This window comes from Oryctolagus cuniculus, chromosome 10, assembly GCF_051225735.1.
Source record: "Oryctolagus cuniculus isolate XC-2025 breed Fujian yellow rabbit chromosome 10, ASM5122573v1, whole genome shotgun sequence".
In the NCBI taxonomy this organism is placed as follows: Eukaryota; Metazoa; Chordata; class Mammalia; order Lagomorpha; family Leporidae; genus Oryctolagus; species Oryctolagus cuniculus.
Genome location: NC_142876.1, coordinates 114,818,122 through 114,837,747, shown reverse-complemented (window position 1 = coordinate 114,837,747; position 19,626 = coordinate 114,818,122). Strand labels below are relative to the sequence as shown.

The 19,626-nt window shown below is 42.7% G+C and overlaps 1 pseudogene; it reads right to left on the bottom strand.

Moving 5' to 3' along the window:
- Positions 1 to 13,077: 13,077 nt before the first annotated feature.
- Positions 13,078 to 14,008, bottom strand: ORYCUNV1R-PS1510 (vomeronasal 1 receptor oryCunV1R-ps1510 pseudogene; annotated as a pseudogene).
- Between the last annotated feature and the right edge of the window lie 5,618 nt (positions 14,009 to 19,626).

Below are 19,626 nucleotides of genomic sequence, written 5' to 3'. Positions count from 1 at the left end.
ACAAATATGAATACCTTTATGATTCTCGACCACAGTACCCCCTTGTGGATCAGTGTGGATCAATCCCGGTGCACGCTCTTAACCTGGGTTACTGCAGCCTTCTCTCCCTCTCCTGGTAGCCGCTCTGTTTCCAGCTGCACACCTGCCGGTTGTGGTTAGATATTGTATCCCACTGCTCAGCTCCCACAGGACCTGGACAGTAAAATTGTCATTATGTGAAAGGTGCTTGCAGAGTGTTACCTTCTTTTTACTTTTTCAATGTTGAGGGCAATGAGTTTCCCCTTGAATCTGCAAACCCTGATAAAATTCTGATTACACAATAAGAGTACTAGAATTTTTGGTGATTTCTAATGAGCACTTTAGGAAAGCAGAAATCCGACTGCACATGTAATAATAATCAATGGTATATCCATGTGTCCACTTAGTTTTATCTCACTGCTATGATACTTATTTTTGTTTGTTTCCAAATAAACTCTCTTAATACATGAGAGACCAAAGGTTGGTTAGTATAGATTCTGAATTTGAATCTCTGATGTGAGTTTTGCTAAACATGTGACCTTCAAGTGTCACTGAACACATGAGCCCAGGTCATCTCATCTGTAACTAGAGTGAGTGTGTCACTTACTAGAGATGCTGTGTGTGCAGTGTATTAGGTAAATGTGTGAACAAGCACTGTGGCTGGGGAACAATGGTCTCTGTGGAAACTGCAGCCATGGCTGTCCCTGTGAGGTTTTCCTCATGAGCTCACCTTGAGAGAGTGCCGTCCTCTCCTAACTTTCCAGCTCCGTCCCTGCCTAGAGGAGCAGGGGGCCATGAGCACCACAGTAGCAGGCATTGAACGCCCTCTTTTCCACGGTTCCTTCTCTCTGTGTACCTGGCTGTGGAAACCGTAGTGACTATGTTCATAGTCTAAGCTGATGGATAATTGCTTTCTAGGAAGATTTGATGAGACACTACCTCTGCCTGCAACAAGAAGAAGGTGGTTCTAGAAGGTTCTGCACAGGGGCCTGAGTCTTCCTGTCTTCCACACGCCAGGGAGTGCCTGGGACCCAAGTGTTGAGTGTATGCTGGAGAACTTGGTCATGAGCTACTATGGATGTTTCCCCTGTACAGTGTTCCCATCCACTTTGCTTCCAATCACAGAAGTTTGAGGCATATCATAGTGTTTAAAAAGCCCAATATGTTTCACATCTGTATCATCTGAAAATCAGAATGTCAGGCTGAATTGCATCCACAGCAAATTACAGTGTTGTAATCTATCATCTGTGTTGCTAAGGAGTAGCAGAAGGGTTTAAGTAAAATTGGTGTTTAGCATTTAAGAATTCCAGAACATGTGGGAATTTGGTTTAAACCTTGGAAAATGTTTAGTTTTCTATGATGGAAACTGCATAGTAGCATGTAGAATATTTAACCATTTTTTCTCAAAGAAATGATCAAATAAATGAAATGATCTTCTCCATACTTGTAGCAAGATAAGCTTTAATCCTATGATATGCTCAGGGAAAAACATGACAATATGTATCTCGCTATTCTCCTTTCTATGCATGTTAAGGGTCCTGTGCTGCCATCAAGCAAACAGAACAGTCTTCCCTCTCTGTCCTGTATGAATATGAAACTCCCCTGTGTACTGTGCATCTGTTACACCCGATACCCCAAATCTGACAGTGTTTTAAATTATGACATTTATTAGATTAATATTTTAATGTGACACTTTATAAGATTGCAATGAAATTAAAATTGTAAATTTCTCTTTTTGGTTATATGAAGCATTTGAGGAACATCAAAAAACAATTGAAACATGATTTTCTTGAAACATTGAATTCATTGTCTGTGGAACATTTTTAAACTTTGAATTGTATGCTGGGGCCAGCGCTGTGGCTCACTAGGTTAACCTCTGCCTGCAGCGCTGGCATCCCATATGGGCACCAGGTTCTAGTCCTGGTTGCTCCTCTTCCAGTCCAGCTCTCTTCTGTGGCCCAGGAGGGAAGTGAAGGATGGCCAAAGTGCGTGGACCATTGCATCTGCATGGGAGACCAGGAGGAAGCACCTGGCTCCTAGCTTTGGATTGGCGCAGTGCCATCTGTAGCAGCCATTTGGGGAGTGAACTAACGGAACAAAGACCTTTCTCTATCTTTCTCTCTCATTCTCTAACTGTGTCAAATAAAAAAAACCAGAAAAATAAAAATACACTTTTCTTTTAATTCAAATATTATCTGAACTCTTTGAAGCTCCCTTTTGCAGGCTTTACTTTGTTTCATATCTTAAATACAATTTAACCTCACAAGGATGAATCCATCATAGTATAAAACTGATTTGCCAGCTTCTCTCATCATTGTTAATTCTGACTCAGGAGCTACGTTTGTTCAGTGTTTCTCAGGAGTTTTTCTAAGAAATGGCAGGACCTACAGTGCCACAGAGTTGGGGTCATATGAGGAAATCATTTTAGGTGACTTATTCTCCAAAACTGTTAGAAAAGTTTTATTTTTCTTTTAGAGGAAAAGGAGCTGAAAAGCTTTTCCTCTTTTCTAAGAATTACAATAAAGTAAAAGGACAATTTTGGATGCATCCAGGGCCACCCACTGACAGTGTCTCCATGAGGATGAGGAAGAGTGGCTGAAGACACAGTCACTCACCCAGCTGTCTCCACACTGTGCTGAGTGCACACTGAGAATATCCTGAGAAGATTTCCCCATTGTGTTGCACAGAGAACACTCCTGAGCTGTGGAGGACGGTTGGAGCCCCGTCTCTTCTGAGGCTGCCACAAACCTCCCTGTAGCTACAATTTGTCCCCCATCACACCCTGCTTAGGAACCCACTCACCCTGACTGCCCATCTGTGGAATAAAGAGGCACTTACCCAGGACGACAGCTGGGAGGATCCATGCACCTGAGAGGAACCTGCAGGGTTTTAAGGGAAGGTCGTCCTGAGCTCATCTCTGTGTGGATTTCATTGTGGTGTCTGGGGAAAGGGGACAGATCCCGCTGAGGAACACAGAACACAGAGTCCCCAGTGGAACCTGTCACCAGTCTCTGCATGTTCCTCTATTCCCTCCTGCATAATAATCTGGGGAGAGCTGAGCTCCAAACTTTGCTGTGAGTTCCCTGACACTTGTAAGAGGTCAGAAGAGGCCCAGCCCTGTCGACAACACCAAGTTCTCCCAGTTTGATCTGAGAGCACCTTAGTCCCGACCAGTTACACACAATGAAGTGCACCTGCCATGGACTGAGAGACCCCTGATGTCCTCCATGAGTTCTGTGGGGCTGAGGGTCCTCTCCTTACAGTACGAGGGGCAGCCAGGTCCTGACATCAGTCACACACACTGAACTTCATATGCAAGTGGCATTAGTTGTATATTCCATGATGTCTGATCTTAGTTTGAATTGTCAAGCTCTGTCTCAGACTAAATGGGAGTAAAAACCTCTGTTACATGTATCGATGAAGGCAGCCAGCTCCATTTGTATCCCATTTCATCATTTTCATTCTCCAGTGACCCTTGCTGTGTCCCCATGTGTGATACAAACACAGCCCCTGCCTGGTGATGGTCCAGACCCTTTAGGAGGTGGAGCTCATGCCTCTGCACAAGGCCGGGACCTGTGCACACTATGGCTGATGCACTGAGAAATCCATCCCTCAGCCCTGCAGGACAAGGAAAATGAAAGCTGGGTGATGATGGAGCAGTGTGTGGGGATCCAGGATTCCCTGGCATTGGAGGAGCCCAAGGCTTCAGATCTGATTGTTCTACCAACATAGAGGTGTCAGACAGTTTGGTCTGGAGCAGTTCTGCATTGCTTCATTTTATTAAACTCATTCGGAAGAGATCCACTTAGAGTAGAAAAGTTTCTGTCCACCATTTCAATGACGTAAAAGTAAAATACCCTGGAAACACTGTTGCTCATCCAGTTTGCCCATCAAACAGAGCAGTGAGACCGTGGGTTTAATACAAATGCTATGGACAAAATGTGTCCATCAATAGCCTGGATTCACTCGGGCTGTGATAGGTGTGATCCACCACCCAGTTCTTCCCTGACTTTCCCTGACCAGGGACATGTGTCACTGGATCTGTGGCTGCTGATCCTACAGACTCAGTAGCCCTGGAACCCATGTAGGGTGGTGACCACTGTGCCAAGCATGAAGTCCAGTTCTCCCTCTGCTCATGCACCTGTCTTAGCAGCTGTCTGAGCTGGCTTTACTCAAGCAGCTTCCTGCCAGCAATAATTAGGAGAAACCTAATCTTGCTTAGTTTCCAAAGTTTGGACAGGCTTTTTTTTCCCATCACTATGCTTTTATTTTTAAGTGTATTTATACCTTTATCTGTATGACATACATGGCTGGTAACATTCTTACGATTAACATTGTAAGACTTTCTTTTTTTTTTTTTTTTGACAGGCAGAGTGGACAGTGAGAGACAGAGAGAAAGGTCTTCCTTTGCCGTTGGTTCACCCTCCAATGGCCACTGCGGCCAGCGCGCTGCGACCGGCACACCGTGCTGATCCGACGGCAGGAGCCAGGTACTTCTCCTGGTCTCCCATGGGGTGCAGGGCCCAAGTACTTGGGCCACCCTCCACTGCACTCCCTGGTCACAGCAGAGAGCTGGCCTGGAAGAGGGGCAACCAGGACAGAATCTGGCGCCCCGACCGGGACTTGAACCCGGTGTTCCGGTGCCGCAAGGCGGAGGATCAGCCTAGTGAGCCGCAGCGCCGGCCAACATTGTAAGACTTTCATGGGGCAAGCAGATGCAAGACCACCAGGGCACTTGTGGGTTTAACATATGCTCCAGAGCTGGGCACCTGAGAGGGCAGCAGAAATGCACCTGCTCAACTTCTCCTGGTCTTTGGGCAGTCTGGATGATTTTTTTAAAAATGTGTGTTTTATTTATTTGAAAGGAAAGGGGTACAAATAAGGATCTCCCATCTCCTGGATCATCCCCTTAAAGCTTGTAACAGCTGAGGTTCTGCGGTGCTGCAACCAGAACCTGAAACTCAATCCATGTCTCCTGCAAAGGTAGCAGGGATCACATTGTGTGAGCTGCCACCCACTGCCTCTCAGCAGGAAGCTAGAATTGCAAACTGAATGAGAACTCAAACCCTGACATTTTGACATGGGATGCAAAAATCCCAGCTGACATCTTTACCAAACACCTGTCCCATTTTTTCAAAAATGCTATGTATTTATGGGGTAGCAAGTGATATTTTAATTCTTTGATAATGTGTATGTTGTTTAAGTTTGGGTATGCTTTCCTAAAACACTAAAAATTTCTTTTTGGTGAAAGCAATCTATCTATATAAAAGCATATAGTATATTGTTGTCTGTTGTCATTTGTGCAGAACAACATGTGCTTAGTCCTGTGTAACAGTGATCAGTACATGTTCATCATCTCTTCCCCCTCATCCCTTTCTCCCCAGCCTCTTGTTGCCACCGTTATATTTTAGCTGTTTTTAGATAAATTATTTCTGGCTTACTGATACAGGTGAAGTCATATGGAAATTATCTTTTTGTGCTGGCTTATTTCGTTTAACATAGTAACCTCTAGTTCCTTCCATATTGTGATACAACTTTAGCTTTATATTGCTGGATATCGTTCCATTACATGCAAATAGATTCTTAATTGTTTTAAAAGATTTATTATTTATTTGAAAGGCAGAGTTACAGGAGGAAGGGGGGAGAGAGAGAGGGAGTGGTAGAAAGAAATGGAGATGTCTTTCATTTGTGGGTTCACTGCCCAATGGCCACAATGGCTGGGGCTATGCGAGGCTGAATTCCGAATACCCAGAGCTTCTTCCAGGTTCCCACGTGGGTGCAGAGGCACACATAATATCTTGGTCCTGACATGTTCCCATAAATGTTCCTATTGTTCATTTTGGATCTTTGCTTTTTAACTGAGATGTGTCTGCTTTCACGTTCCTTAACGATGTATTTGCCTATTTCTGTTTCTGTGTTTTTTGTAGTATGACCTTCCATGTCATTTATAAGGCTTTCCAGGTGGTCCTTTCAAATTTCATATGATTCGGGAGCTTCTTTTTCCCCTTTCATTTTAAATGAGGGTGATGCATATGCAACGCAGGGTTGACAGTGTTTTCCTGTAGGGCTTGGAATATTCATCCCCTCCCCTGCAAGTTCTCCCATGTGCAGAGCAAGCCTCTAGCATGACAAAGATTGGCTGTGGCTCTGATTCAGCAAGTTGGACCTGGTGCTTTGGTGGAGGGAGGGGAAGGAGGTAGTGTGGCTTCTCTTCCCACAGCTAAGTCAATCTCCCAACCCCTGCCACAGTATTTCTAGGCGGGACTCACAGTCAGTGGGGACCATGTAGTTCCCCCTCAGATAAATCAGCAGGGCCACAGAGGTTGTTGCAGCCTCCACTCGCCTTAATCTGGGAAAATGGCATTTCCCTGTTGGCTGCCATGAGCTTTGCTGGGAGAAAGGAGGGAAACAATGTGGCCTTCCTTCATGGAGCTACGTGGCTGCCTGGGCTGCTGCCAGCTCTCGTGGCCGGATTCACAGTCCACAGGGACTACAGAGCTCTCCCTCCTCCAAAATTCTCAGTGACGTGTGGGCTTCTGCAGCCTCTTCTCAGCTCACTGTGGGAACATGGCATTTGCCCACTGGCCACGGCAGGCTCCGGTGGTGTACTGCTATACTGTCCTTGTTGCTCCATGGGTGATCCATTCCCTAACCACAATACGAGGGGCATACGAAGTGGGCAGTGGGATTAGTCCTCTATAAAGGGACCCTCGAGAGCTCCCTCAGCCCTTCTCCTATAAGACATGGTGAGAAGCTGGCTGTACATGGAGTCAGCACTAAGTCTCATGATGTCTTGATCTTGGACTTGCTGCTATCCAGGGATGTGAGTAATAAATGTTTATAAGCCAGGAAGTCCATGGGGTTATGTTACAGCAGTAAGTACAGACTAAGAAGAGATTCTTTACCAAGTTTTGAAGCTTGGTTACTATCTTTTCCTTGATTTATAAGCACTATTTCTATATCTGGGAAATAAGTCTATCATCAGACTTACGATTTACAAATAGCTTCAACTGTACCTTGGGTTGTCTTTTTACTTTTACTTTTTTTTTTTGACAGGCAGAGTGGACAGTGAGAGAGAGAGAGAGAGAAAGGTCTTCCTTTGCCATTGGTTCACCCTCCAATGGCTGCCGTGGCTGGCGCACTGTGGCCGGCGCACCACGCTGATCTGATGGCAGGAGCCGGGTACTTATCCTGGTCTCCCATGGGGTGCAGGGCCCAAGTACCTGGGCCATCCTCCACTGCACTCCCTGGCCACAGCAGAGGGCTGGCCTGGAAGAGGGGCAAACGGGACAGAATCCGGCGCCCCAACTGTGACTAGAACCAGGTGTGCCGGCGCCACAAGGTGGAGGATTAGCCTAGTGAGCCACGGAGCCAGCCTACTTTTACTTTTTTAGTAATGTATTTTAAAGCACAAAGTTTTTCATTTTCATGAATTCCATTTTATCTATATGTGTTCTCAATCACTCATTTTGTGTTCCTTTTAAGAGGCTCTGTCTAAGCGCAAGTCATGCAGATTTACATTGTTATTTTCCCAAATATTTTAATATATTTTAATTTTGTGATGCACTTTGAGTTCATTTTGTGCATTAAATGAATGTCCTGCTCTCTGAGCAACATTTGTTTAAAAGACTATTTTTCCACATTGATTATGTGGCACATTTGTTGAAAATTCTCAACGATTTTATAACGATTATAGTGACATCGCTGTAGTGATATCCCCTCCTTAGTCCTGGTTGATGATTCCTGCCTTTCTTCTGTTTTGAATCTACATGGAGTTTTGTCCTTGTTAGATGTGCTTAACTGGTTCTTTTTTTCTGATGTGGACTCTCAGATAACAGCCTGGGACTACTGTTTGGTGTAATACCATGAATATTACACATTTGCTTTTGGCAGTGTTTGAACCCCATCACCCAATTGTGGTATCTGTGTTTCCATTTTCTTTCACTTGTATTCTTTTGTGATTTCCCTGGGATTAATTGATGCAAAAATTTAGAATTCGCTTGATTCTTTAACAAATGTATGGGGATTCCCCAGTGTTGGACCAAAGTTAAGATAGGCTGTAGAAAGGATCAACTATGGGGCTGGCCCTGGTCTGAGGAGGAGGCAGGGCCTGCAGTGTGACCCCCAGATCTGAAGAGGCCATCACCCCAGTTTCTCTGGTTCTAGGAGAATCTGTCTTGCTATCACAAACCACCCATCACAAGTCATCAGTGACACTGCTTAGGCTAAGGTGATGGGGCACTGTCACTCCCGGATCTAGTTGGGTTTCTGAATCTCCCAGAGTCTCAGTGGGTGTCTAGGACAGTCATGTGCATGGGATGCTGGGATCGTGGTGGGGCTGGTTCCCAGTGGTTTCCTCTTCTCATTGTAAGAGCCACTGCTGCAGCCTGTGCCCTGAGGGTGGCTGTGTGAGCAGCTCTCTATTTCTACAATTACAATACCTGCCAGGAGCTCCTTGGAAGAGCAGGGGATTTACTTGAGCTCATAGTTTGTAGGTCCCCAGTCCAGGACTGGGCAACCCCACTGGTTCGGATATCTGGCCTGGCCTTTCCAGTTTGGATGAATTTAGTTTGTTCTTGTCTCCTGAGTATCCTCGTACAATTTGGAGTAGGAGAAAGAATGAGCATTTGTGTCTGGTTTGTATTCATAACCTTACAGGGAACTCTTTCAGTCTTTTACAAGTGCAGTGTTAACCTTTCCCCCCCCCATTCATGTCACTTACCAGATGAGTGCATTCCCTTCTATTCTGATTCTGTTGATTTCTTCTTAATATGAAATGTGTTACATTTATCCAAGAAACCTTCTGAATCTTTTCAGGTCTAGTTTTATCCATTCTATTCTGGGAGATACTACTTTAGTTGTGTTTTGCCTGTAGCACCATCTTTGCATTACTGAGATTATCCCATTTGGTCATGGTGTCTTTTTCTTTTATCACACTGCTGCATTTGATTTGCTAGTCATCTGTTGAAACTGTTGCATCTGTGGATTTTCTCTAGAAATACTTACATCAACGTTTGGAATCAGTGACTTGCCAGTCTCATAGACTGAGTTGGAAACTGCCCCTTCCTTGTATTTCAAACAGTTTGTGAAGGTTACAAAAGATTGGTGCCATGGTTTGGCTGTTGTGCATTTGTGTCTCCAAAAAGTTGAGTGTTGGAATCCTGGTTTCCAGGGTGTGGGTGTTAAGATGCACTTGGACTTTTAAGGGCCGGCGCCGCGGCTCACTAGGCTAATCCTCTGCCTAGCGGCACCGGCACACCGGGTTCTAGTCCCGGTCGGGGTGCCGGATTCTGTCCCGGTTGCCCCTCTTCCAGGCCAGCTCTCTGCTGTGGCCAGGGAGTGCAGTGGAGGATGGCCCAGGTGCTTGGGCCCTGCACCCCATGGGAGACCAGGAAAAAGCACCTGGCTCCTGGCTCCTGCCATCGGATCAGCGTGGTGCGCCGGCTGCAGCGCGCCGGCCGCGGCGGCCATTGGAGGGTGAACCAACGGCAAAGGAAGACCTTTCTCTCTGTCTCTCTCTCTACTGTCCACTCTGCCTGTCAAAAAAAAAAAAAGATGCAGTTGGACTTTTAAGTGTGGGGATCTTGTGGGAGGTCATGGGGTCATTGGGGCCCTGCCCTTGGAGGGATCTCTCTAAATGAGTGACTTGTTCCCTGGAGTCCAGTTACAATGAAAGCACAGGACCAGCTCCCAGGTCGCTGTGGCTTCCTTCTCACCAGGTGGTCTCTGCCACTTGCTTGAACTCCTACCACTGTGATGAACTGCTACCATCCTGCATTAGCTCTTCACCTGAGGCGAGCTGATGCTGGTGCCAGGCCCTTGAACCTCCACCCATGAATTAAATAATCCTGAATTTTTATGAATCATTCATTCTTAGGTATTTTGTTACCATGATGGAAAACAGGACTTTATACAAACAATTCGTATAAAACCTTACAATCTTGACAGAATCAGCCAGTGAATTCATCTGGTTCTAGATTTTGTGTAAGTTTTGGATGATTAACTGCATGTCCTTTCTACTTATATGTGTATTCTGATTTTCTGTTGTACTAACAGTTTTCTTGAGTTGTGAGTGACAGAAGTGTACATATTGAAAGCACATGTATGATAGATATCATTGCATATATCCCAGGTGACACTGGAACCACAGTCACTTTCAGTGTCCCCTGTGCGAATTTATTGTCCTTTCTCATGCATCTGCTTCATCCTTGTGTCCATACCCCATCGCTCACCTCAATTTTGTCTCCTGAGGTTTGAAACTTGGTACAAGCTCCAGTTACTATGTGTGTAATTTGAATAGAGCCCTTGGGTTTCCCCAGTAATTGTTGGGGTAACTTAAGCATTAATTACTGTCAACATGTATGTTTAAATTCTTAATTACATATAGAACACATGCCAGGAAATGCACACAAATGCATAGATAAATGAGGTTTTTTTTATCATCTGATCACCTGATGCCAACACGTGATTAGAACAAAGAATGACTGGTATTCCAAGGGACTTCACTGTTCTCTCCATTTTTTGTTAACTGGTGCAATAAGAGCATATTTTCACCTACATGGTATGATTCATTGCAGCTCTATATATAACTATACCAAGTGATGAGACACACAGATTTTTTTTACTGTCTGCAATTTAACTACCACATGTAAGAGAACACATATGGTATTTGTGTTTTGGGATTGGGTTATTTCACTTAGCGTAATGATCCCTTTTGAATCCACTTTGTTAAATATGTCAGGATTTCATTCTTTACTGTGGTTGAGTAATATTCTATTATATATATACCCATCAGTTGATGGACATCTAGGTTCATTCCAATATGCTAGCTGTTGAGGGTTGAGTTGCTATAAACATGGGAGTGCAAGTAAATTTTCATATGCTGAATTAATTTTCTTTGGTATGATCCCAGGTTTGCTGGGTCATATGGCAGATATATTTGTAGTTTTCTGAGGAATCTCGGTAGGGCCTTCCTTCATTTTTTTCACCTGTTGCCTTCCAACCAACAGTGTACTGCGGTATTTTGTTATCTGCGTCCTTAACAACATGTTATTTATCAATTTTTAGATTACAGCCATTCTAACTGGGGTGAGGTGGCCCTCATTGTGATTTTAATGTGTGTTTCCTTGATAATCATGATTCTGAGCTTCTTTCATGTTACTGGTGGCCCTTTGTACTTTTGCCTTGAAAATATCTTTAAATATTCTTTGCCCATTTCTTTTCTTTTAAAGATTGATTGATTTATTTGAAAGGCAGAATTATAGACAGGCAGAGGCAGAGAGAGAGAAATCTTGTATCCGCTGGTTCACTCCCCAGATGACCCCAACTGCTGGAGCTGGGCCTTTCTGAAGCCAGGAGCTTCTTCTAGGTCTTCTATAAGGGTGCAGTGACCCAAGCCCTGGGGCCATCTTCTGCTGCTTTCCCAGGCCATAGCAGAGAGCTGGTTTGTAAGTGGAGCAGGCAGGACTAGAACCAGTACCTTATGGGATGCCGGCACTGCGGATGGCAGCTTTGACCACTATAGCAGAGCACCAGCCCTGCCTTTCCCATTTCTTAATAACAATGTTTGTGCTCTTGAGATTTTTGAGCTCCTTATTTATTCTGGACATTAATTCTTTATCATTTTGATAGTTGGTAACTTTTTTCTCTCATTCTTTTTTTTTTTTTTTTTTTTTTGACAGGCAGAGTGGACAGTGAGAGAGAGACAGAGAGAAAGGTCTTCCTTTGCCGTTGGTTCACCCTCCAATGGCCGCCGCTGCAGCCGGCGCACTGCGCTGATCCTGGCAGGAGCCAGGAGCCAGGTGCTTTTCCTGATCTCCCATGGGGTGCAGGGCCCAAGCACCTGGGCCATCCTCCACTGCACTCCCTGGCCATAGCAGAGAGCTGGCCTGGAAGAGGGGCAACCGGGACAGAATCCGGCGCCCCAACCGGGACTAGAACCCGGTGTGCCGGCGCCGCAAGGTTTCTCTCATTCTGTTGGTGCCCACCCACTGTCTTTTTCTTCGCTGTGCAGAAGCTTCTGGGTGTAATTCGGTGAGTATCTTTGTTATTTTATCGCCTGTGCTTATGGAGTCTTTTCTATGAAGTGCTTGCCTTGGCCAGTGTTGTTCAGCATTTTTCCTGTGTTTTCCTCTAGCAATTTGATGGTCTCCGGTCTTAAGCATAGATCTTGATCCTCTGTGAGTTGTTTTTTGTAAAGGGTGTAAGGTGGGCCCCTTATTTATACTTCTGCATGTCGAAATAAAATTTTCTTACACTCTTTGTTGAAGGAGTCTTCTTTATCCAGGGAACAACTTCTGACTGTTTGTCAAAGATCACCATTTTTTAGATGCAAGGATTAATTTCTATGATTTGTATTGTGTCCCATTGGTCAATAGGCCTATTTCAGTGCCCTTAGCAGTACATTTTGATAACAATAGTTATATAGTATATCTGGAAACCTGGTATTGTGATGTCTTCAGCTTTGTTTTCATTGATTGAGATCACTTTGGCTATTTGTGGTCTTTTGCATTTCTATATGAATTTCAGAACTGCTTTTTCTAGTTCTGTGAAAAAAGTCCCTGGAATTTTGTTTGGTATCATACTGAATCTGTAAGTTGCTTTGGGCAGTGTGGAGATTTTCATGGTATTAATTCAATCGCATGTACAGGGAGAATTTTTCCATATTTTTGGAAATTGTGTATGTGGTTGTTGGATGGTATCCCACAGATGTGGAACACTGTGTTCAGGCTGGCTAATTTTTTTCTTCTTACCCCTTGTTTCTGGTCTGAAATATTTCAAAAGACCTATTTTCAAGATAAGATATTCTGTCTTCAGTCTCACCAGTTTGCTGCGAAGGTTTCCACTGTATTTTTGATTTGACCTAATGAATGCTTCATTTCCAATATTTCTGTCTTTTTACATAACTATCACTTTCCTTAATTTCTTATGTGCTGATTCCCTGGTGTCAGTTAACTGTGTTGTGGAGTAACCTTACAACTTTTCTTTTGGATTCTTATTTCATGCCTAGAGTCAAACTCCCTATTCATAGGATTTGCTCAAAGACACACATAGTATTTATTAATGAACAATTAAACACTTACTCTTCTCCCCCATAGATTTGAAAAACTTGATGATTTGTTTCTCACCACTTATTAGTACAAAAGGACCAATCATTGTGTAGCCGTTGCCCACCAACAGTTGGACACACAGGCGCACTGCCACCACAGCCCTGAGAATGAGACACAATGCAGTCCAACAGGTAAAGGAGCACAAAGACGCTCATGAGCAGCAGGATGGTGCAGGTGGCCCTGTGCTCTGGGGAGGCTCTTGGAGAGAGGCTGGTGCTGTGAACGTGCTGGGACCGCCTCTTGTGCCTGCACAGGAGACTCACCATGTGCCCACTTGAGATGGCCATGAGCCCTGTAAGGGAGACATCCCTTAAGATCCACAAGATGAAAAATGTGTACCTGGGAAAGTAGCTCAGGGGCCAGAGAGAGCAGGATTTAGTGACAAACATAAGACTGTTGGACGTATGATTTGTGGTAGCAACAGAGGAGATTAAGAAATGAGTACTAACAGACAAATTGAAGATCGATAGGAAGAGAAACCCACCATGGTTGTGATGTGAGGGTGTGTGCTTGATCTTTGCCAAGTAGGAGCTCCTGGGGCTGAGGGTGATGGCCTGGAGGACACTCAGCAGGCAGGTGGTGCACAGGGAGAGACCCTGCAGGATGCGGTACAAGTAGAAAACCGATTTATACATGACGTCATTCCAGAAACCCCATGGGCAGAAAATGTCTGTGATGAGGAAGCCCATGATTAGCAGCATCACTAGGTGGATGAGGGCCAAGAGGCCAACGGTCAGGTCCAAGGGCTTGGGTCTGTGCTGGAGAAAAAACGTGAGGATGTGGAAGAGAAGAAGCATGGTGTTGGCGGAGACCCCAGTGCCAACTTCAGAGAAAAGGGTGTATCTTCTGTCACTGGCGTGGTCCTTTTTGTTTTTATTCATCTTGTAGGGAAAATAGTAATGCAGTAAATATGAATCCACACTACAAAAGTCTCCACAATCTTTGGGGAGACTGCAATAATGATTTACACCAGTAGAATACAATCTTCAAATTATCATTGTACAAGTTTACCAAAGTATTTAAAATTGTTGAAGAATGGCAATTTGATACATTTAAAATCTTGTCACTTTATGTTTCTGAGAAAAAAAAATTTCATCATTGGCTAGAAAATAACTGCAAACTTCATTATTGTAAAATACTTATATTATGAAAATTTCCCCCTTTAACCTTATTTAACTAGGCAATTCAGTGGCATTAAGTACATCCCACTGATGTACAACCACACCCACCACCCATTTCCAGAATGTTCTCTTCTTTCTGCACTGAATTCTGTGTCCATTAAACAAGAATTGCACTTTGCTCCTGTCCATCAGCCTCTGACCACCTTCTGAGAGGAGATTCTTAGAACACCTGTTATTTGGTGGCTGAATGATTTCACTTAGCATAATGTATTCAAGGTTCATGACAGAATTTCCTTTTTTTTAACTTTTATTTAATGAATATAAATTTCCAAAGTACACCTTATGTATTACAATAGCTTCCCCCCATAACATCCCTCCCACCCGCAACCCTTCCCTTTCCCAATCCATCTCCCCTACCATTCCCATCAAGATTCATTTTCAATTCTCTTTATATACAGAAGATCAGTTTAGCATACATTAAGTAAAGATTTCAACAGTTTGCTCCCACACAGAAACATAAAGTGAAAAATACTGTTTGAGTACTAGTTATAGCATTAAATCTCAATGTACAGCACACTAAAGACAAAGATCCTACATGAGGAGTAAGTGCACAGTGACTCCTGTTGTTGACTTAACAAATTGACACTCTTGTTTATGGCCTCAGTAATCACCCTAGGCTCTTGTCATGAGCTGCCAAGGCTATGGAAGCCCCCTGAGTTCACTGACTCTGATCATATTTAGACAAGGCCATGGTCAAAGTGGAAGTTCTCTCCTCCCTTCAGAGAAAGGTACCTCCTTCTTTGATGACCCGTTCTTTCCACTGGGATCTCACTCGCGGAGATCTTTCATTTAGGTCTTCTTTTTATTTCCCCAGAGTGTCTTGGCTTTCCATGTCTGAAGTACTCTCATGGGCTTTTCAGCCAGATCTGCATGCCTTAAGGGCTGATTCTGAGGCCAGAGTGCTGTTTAGGACATCTGCCATTCTATGGGTCTGCTGTGTATCTCATTACCCATGTTGGATCGTTCTCTCGATTTTTTATTCTGTCAGCTAGTATTTGCAGACACTAGTCTTGTTTATGTGCTCCCTTTGGCTCTTAGTCCTATCATTATGATCAATTGTGAACATAAATTGATCACTGGGACTAGTGAGATGGCATTGGTACATGCCACCTTGATGGGATTGAATTGGAATCCCCTGGTATGTTTCTAACTCTGCCGTTTGAGGTAAGTCAGCTTGAGCATGTCCCGAATTGCACATCACTTCCCACTCTTATTCCCACTCTTATATTTAACAGTGATCACTTTTCAGTCAAGTTTCAGCACTTAAGAAGAATTGTGTATTGATTACAGTATTCATCCAAAAGTATTAAGTAGAACAAACAAAAAAAATACTAAGAAGGATAACATATCAAGTTGCTCATCAACAGTCAGGGTGAGGGCTGATCGAGTCACCGTTTCTCATAGTGTTCATTTCACTTAAACAGGTTTCCTTTTTGGTGCTCAGTTGTCACCTATCAGGGAGAACAAGTGGTATTTGTCCCTTTGGGATTGGCTTAATTCACTCAACATAATGTTTTCCAAATTCCTAACAGGGATCGCTTTTCAGTTAAAATTTAAACACCTAAGAACAATTGTGTGTTAATTACAGAGTTCAACCAATGGTACTAGAACAAAAAATACTATAATGGATAAAGTATTACATTGTACATCAACGGTCAGGACAAGAGCTGATCAAGTCACTGTTTCTCATAGTGTCCATTTCACTTCAACAGGTTTCCCCTTTGGTGCTCAGTTAGTTGTCGCCGATCAGGGAGAACATATGATATTTGTCCCTTTGGGACTGGCTCAATTCACTCAGCATGATGTTTTCCAAATTCCTCCATCTTGTTGCAAATTACCGGATTTCGTTTTTTTTGACTGCTGTATAGTTTTCTATAGAGTACATGTCCCATAATTTCTTTATCCAGTCTACTGTTGATGGGTTGGTTCCAGGTCTTAGCTATTGTGAATTGAGCTGCAATAAACATTAATGTGCAGATTGCTTGTTTGTTTGCCAATTTCATTTCCTTTGGGTAAATTCCAAGGAGTGGGATGGCTGGGTTGAATGGTAGGGTTATCTTCAGGTTTCTGAGGAATCTCCAGACTGACTTCTATAGTGGCTTGACCAGTTTGCATTCCCACCAACAGTGGGTTAGTGTCCCTTTTTCCCCACATCCTCTCCAGCATCTATGTTGGTAGATTTCTGAATGTGAGCCATTCTAACTGGGGTGAGGTGGAACCTCATTGTGGTTTTGATTTGCATTTCCCTGATTGCTAGTGATCTTGAACATTTTTTCCTGCGTCTGTTGGCCATTTCGATTTCCTCTTTTGTAAAATGTCTATTGAGGTCCTTGGCCCATCTCTTAAGTGGGTTGTTTGTTTTGATGTTGTGGAGTTTCTTGCTCTCTTTGTAGATTCTAGTTATCAACCCTTTATCAGTTGCATAGTTTGCAAATATTTTTTCCCATTCTGTCGGTTGCCTCTTCACTTTCATGACTGTTTCTTTTGCAGTACAGAACTTCTCAATGTGATGCAATCCCAAATGTTAATTTTGGCTTTGACTGCCTGTGCTTCTGGGCTTTTTTCCAAGAAGTCATTGCCGATACCTATATCTTACAGGGATTTTCCAATGCTCTCTAAGAATTTGATGGTGTCAGGTCATAGATTTAGGTCTTTAATCCATGTTTAGTGAATTTTTGTGTCAGGTGAAATGTAGGGATTGCTTCATGCTTCTGCACGTGGAAATCCAGTTTTCCCAGCACCATATAATGAATAGACTATCCTTACTCCAGGGATTGGTTTTGGATCCTTGATCAAATATGAGTTGGCTGTAGATGTTTGGGTTGATTTCTGGTGTTTCTGTTCTGTTCCATTGTTCTATCCATCTGTTTCTGTACCAGTACCATGCTGTTTTGATTACAACTGCCCTGTAGTATGTCCTCTAATCTGATATTTTGATGGCGCCGGCTTCGTTTTTGTTGTGCAAGATTGCTTTAGCTATTTGAGGTCTCCTATGTCTCCATATGAATTTCAGCATCATTTTTTCCCAGATCTGAGAAGAAGGTCTTTGGTATCTTGATTGGTATTGCATTGAATCTATAAATTGCTTTTGGGAGAATGGACATTTTGATGATATTGATTCTTCCAATCCATGAGCATGGAAGATTTTTCCATTTTTTGGTATCCTCTTCTATTTCTTTCTTTAAGGTTTTGTAATTTTCATCGTAGAGATCCTTAACGTCCTTGGTTAAGTTTATTCCAAGGTATTTGATTGTTTTTGTAGCTATTGTGAATGGGATTGATCTTAGAAGTTCTTCCTCAGCCATGGCATTGCCTGTGTATACAAAGGCTGTTGATTTTTGTGCATTGATTTTATACCCTGCTACTTTGCCAAAATCTTCTGTAAGTTCCAACAGTCTCTTAGTAGAGTTCTTTGGGTCCCCTAAATAAAGAATCATATCATCTGCAAAGAAGGATAGTTTGAGTACTTCCTTCCCAATTCGTTTCCCTTTAATTTTTTTTTCTTGCCTAATAGCTCTGGCTAGAACTTCCAGAACTATATTGAATAGCAGCGGTGAGAGTGGGCATCCCTGTCTGGTACCAGATCTCAGTGGAAATGCTTCCAACTTTTCCCCATTCAATAGGATGCTGCCCGTGGGTTTTTCATAAATTGCTTTGATTGTATTGAGGAATGTTCCTACTATACCCAATTTGCTTAGAGTTTTCATCATGAACAGGTGTTGTATTTTATCAAATGCTTTCTCAGCATCTATTGAGATAATCATATGGTTTTTCTTCTGCAGTCTGTCAATGTGGTGTATCACATTGATTGTTTTGCGCACATTGAACCATCCCTGCATGCCAGGGATAAATCCCACTTGGTCTGGGTGGATGATCTTTCTGATGTGTTGTTGCATTCTATTGGCAAGAATTTTATTGATGATTTTTGGGTCTATGTTCATCAGGGATATTGGTCTGTAATTCTCTTTCAATGCTGCATCTTTTTCCGGCTTAGGAATTAAGGTGATTCTGGCTTCATAGAAAGAATTTGGGAGGGTTCCCTCTTTTTCGATTGTTCTGAATAGTTTGAGAAGAAATGGAATTAGTTCTTCTTTAAATGTCTGGTAGAATTCAGCAGTGATTCCATCTGGTCCTGGGCTTTTCCTTGTTGGGAGGGCGTTTATTACTGTTTCAATTTCTGTTTCAGTTATGGGTCTATTTAGGTTTTCTATGTCTTCCTGGTTCAATTTAGGCAGGTTGCATGTGTCCAGGAATCTATCCATTTCTGATAGGTTTCCTATTTGCTGGCATACAAATCCTTGTAGTAATTTCTGATGATTCTTTTTATTTCTGTGGTGTCTGTTGTTACATTTCCTTTTTCATCTCTGATTTTATTAATTTGGGTCTTTTCTCTTCTTTTTTTAGTTAGTTGGGCCAATGGGGTGTCAATTTTGTTTATTTTTTTCAATAAACCAGCTCTTCATTTGGCTGATTTTTGTAATTTTTTTTTATATTCAATCCTGTTGATTTCTTCTCTGATTTTAATTATTTCTCTTCTCCCACTAGATTTGGGTCTGGTTTGCTGTAGATTTTCTAGATCCTTGAGGTGAATTGAAAACTCATCTATTTGGTGCCTTTCCAATTTCTTGATGTAGGCACCTATTGATATAAACTTTCCTCTTAACCCTGCTTTTGCTGTATTCCATAAGTTTTGGTATGTAGTGTTGTTATCCTCATTTACTTACAGAAAATTTTTGATTTCTCTTTTAATTTCTTCTATGACCCAGTGTTCATTCAGGAGCATGTTGTTCCATCTCCATGTGTTTTCTTATGCTCTAGGGATTCCTGAATTGCTACTTTCCAACTTCATCCCACTGTGGTCTGAGAAGCTGCATGGTATGATTCTAATTCTTTTGAATTTGCTGAGACTTGCTTTATGGCCTAGTATGTGGTCAATCCTAGAGAATGTTCCATGTACTGCTGAGAAAAATGTAAAATCTTTAGCTGTAGGATTGGAAGTTATGTAGATATCTGTTAGATCCATTTGGGCTATAGTGTCATTTAAATCTACTGTATCCTTGTTGATCTTCTGTCCTGTTGATCTGTCTATTTCTGAGAGTGTAGTATTGAAAAACCCCAGTACTATTGTATTGGGGTCTATGTCTCCCTTTAAGTCCCTTAACAAATCTTTTAAATAAACCGGTGCCTTGTAATTAGGTGCATATACATTGATAATTGTTATATCTTCTTGTTGAATTGATCCCTTAATCATTATATAGTTCCCCTCTTTGTCTCTCTTAACAGTTTTTGTGGTAAAGTTTATGTTGTCTGATATTAAG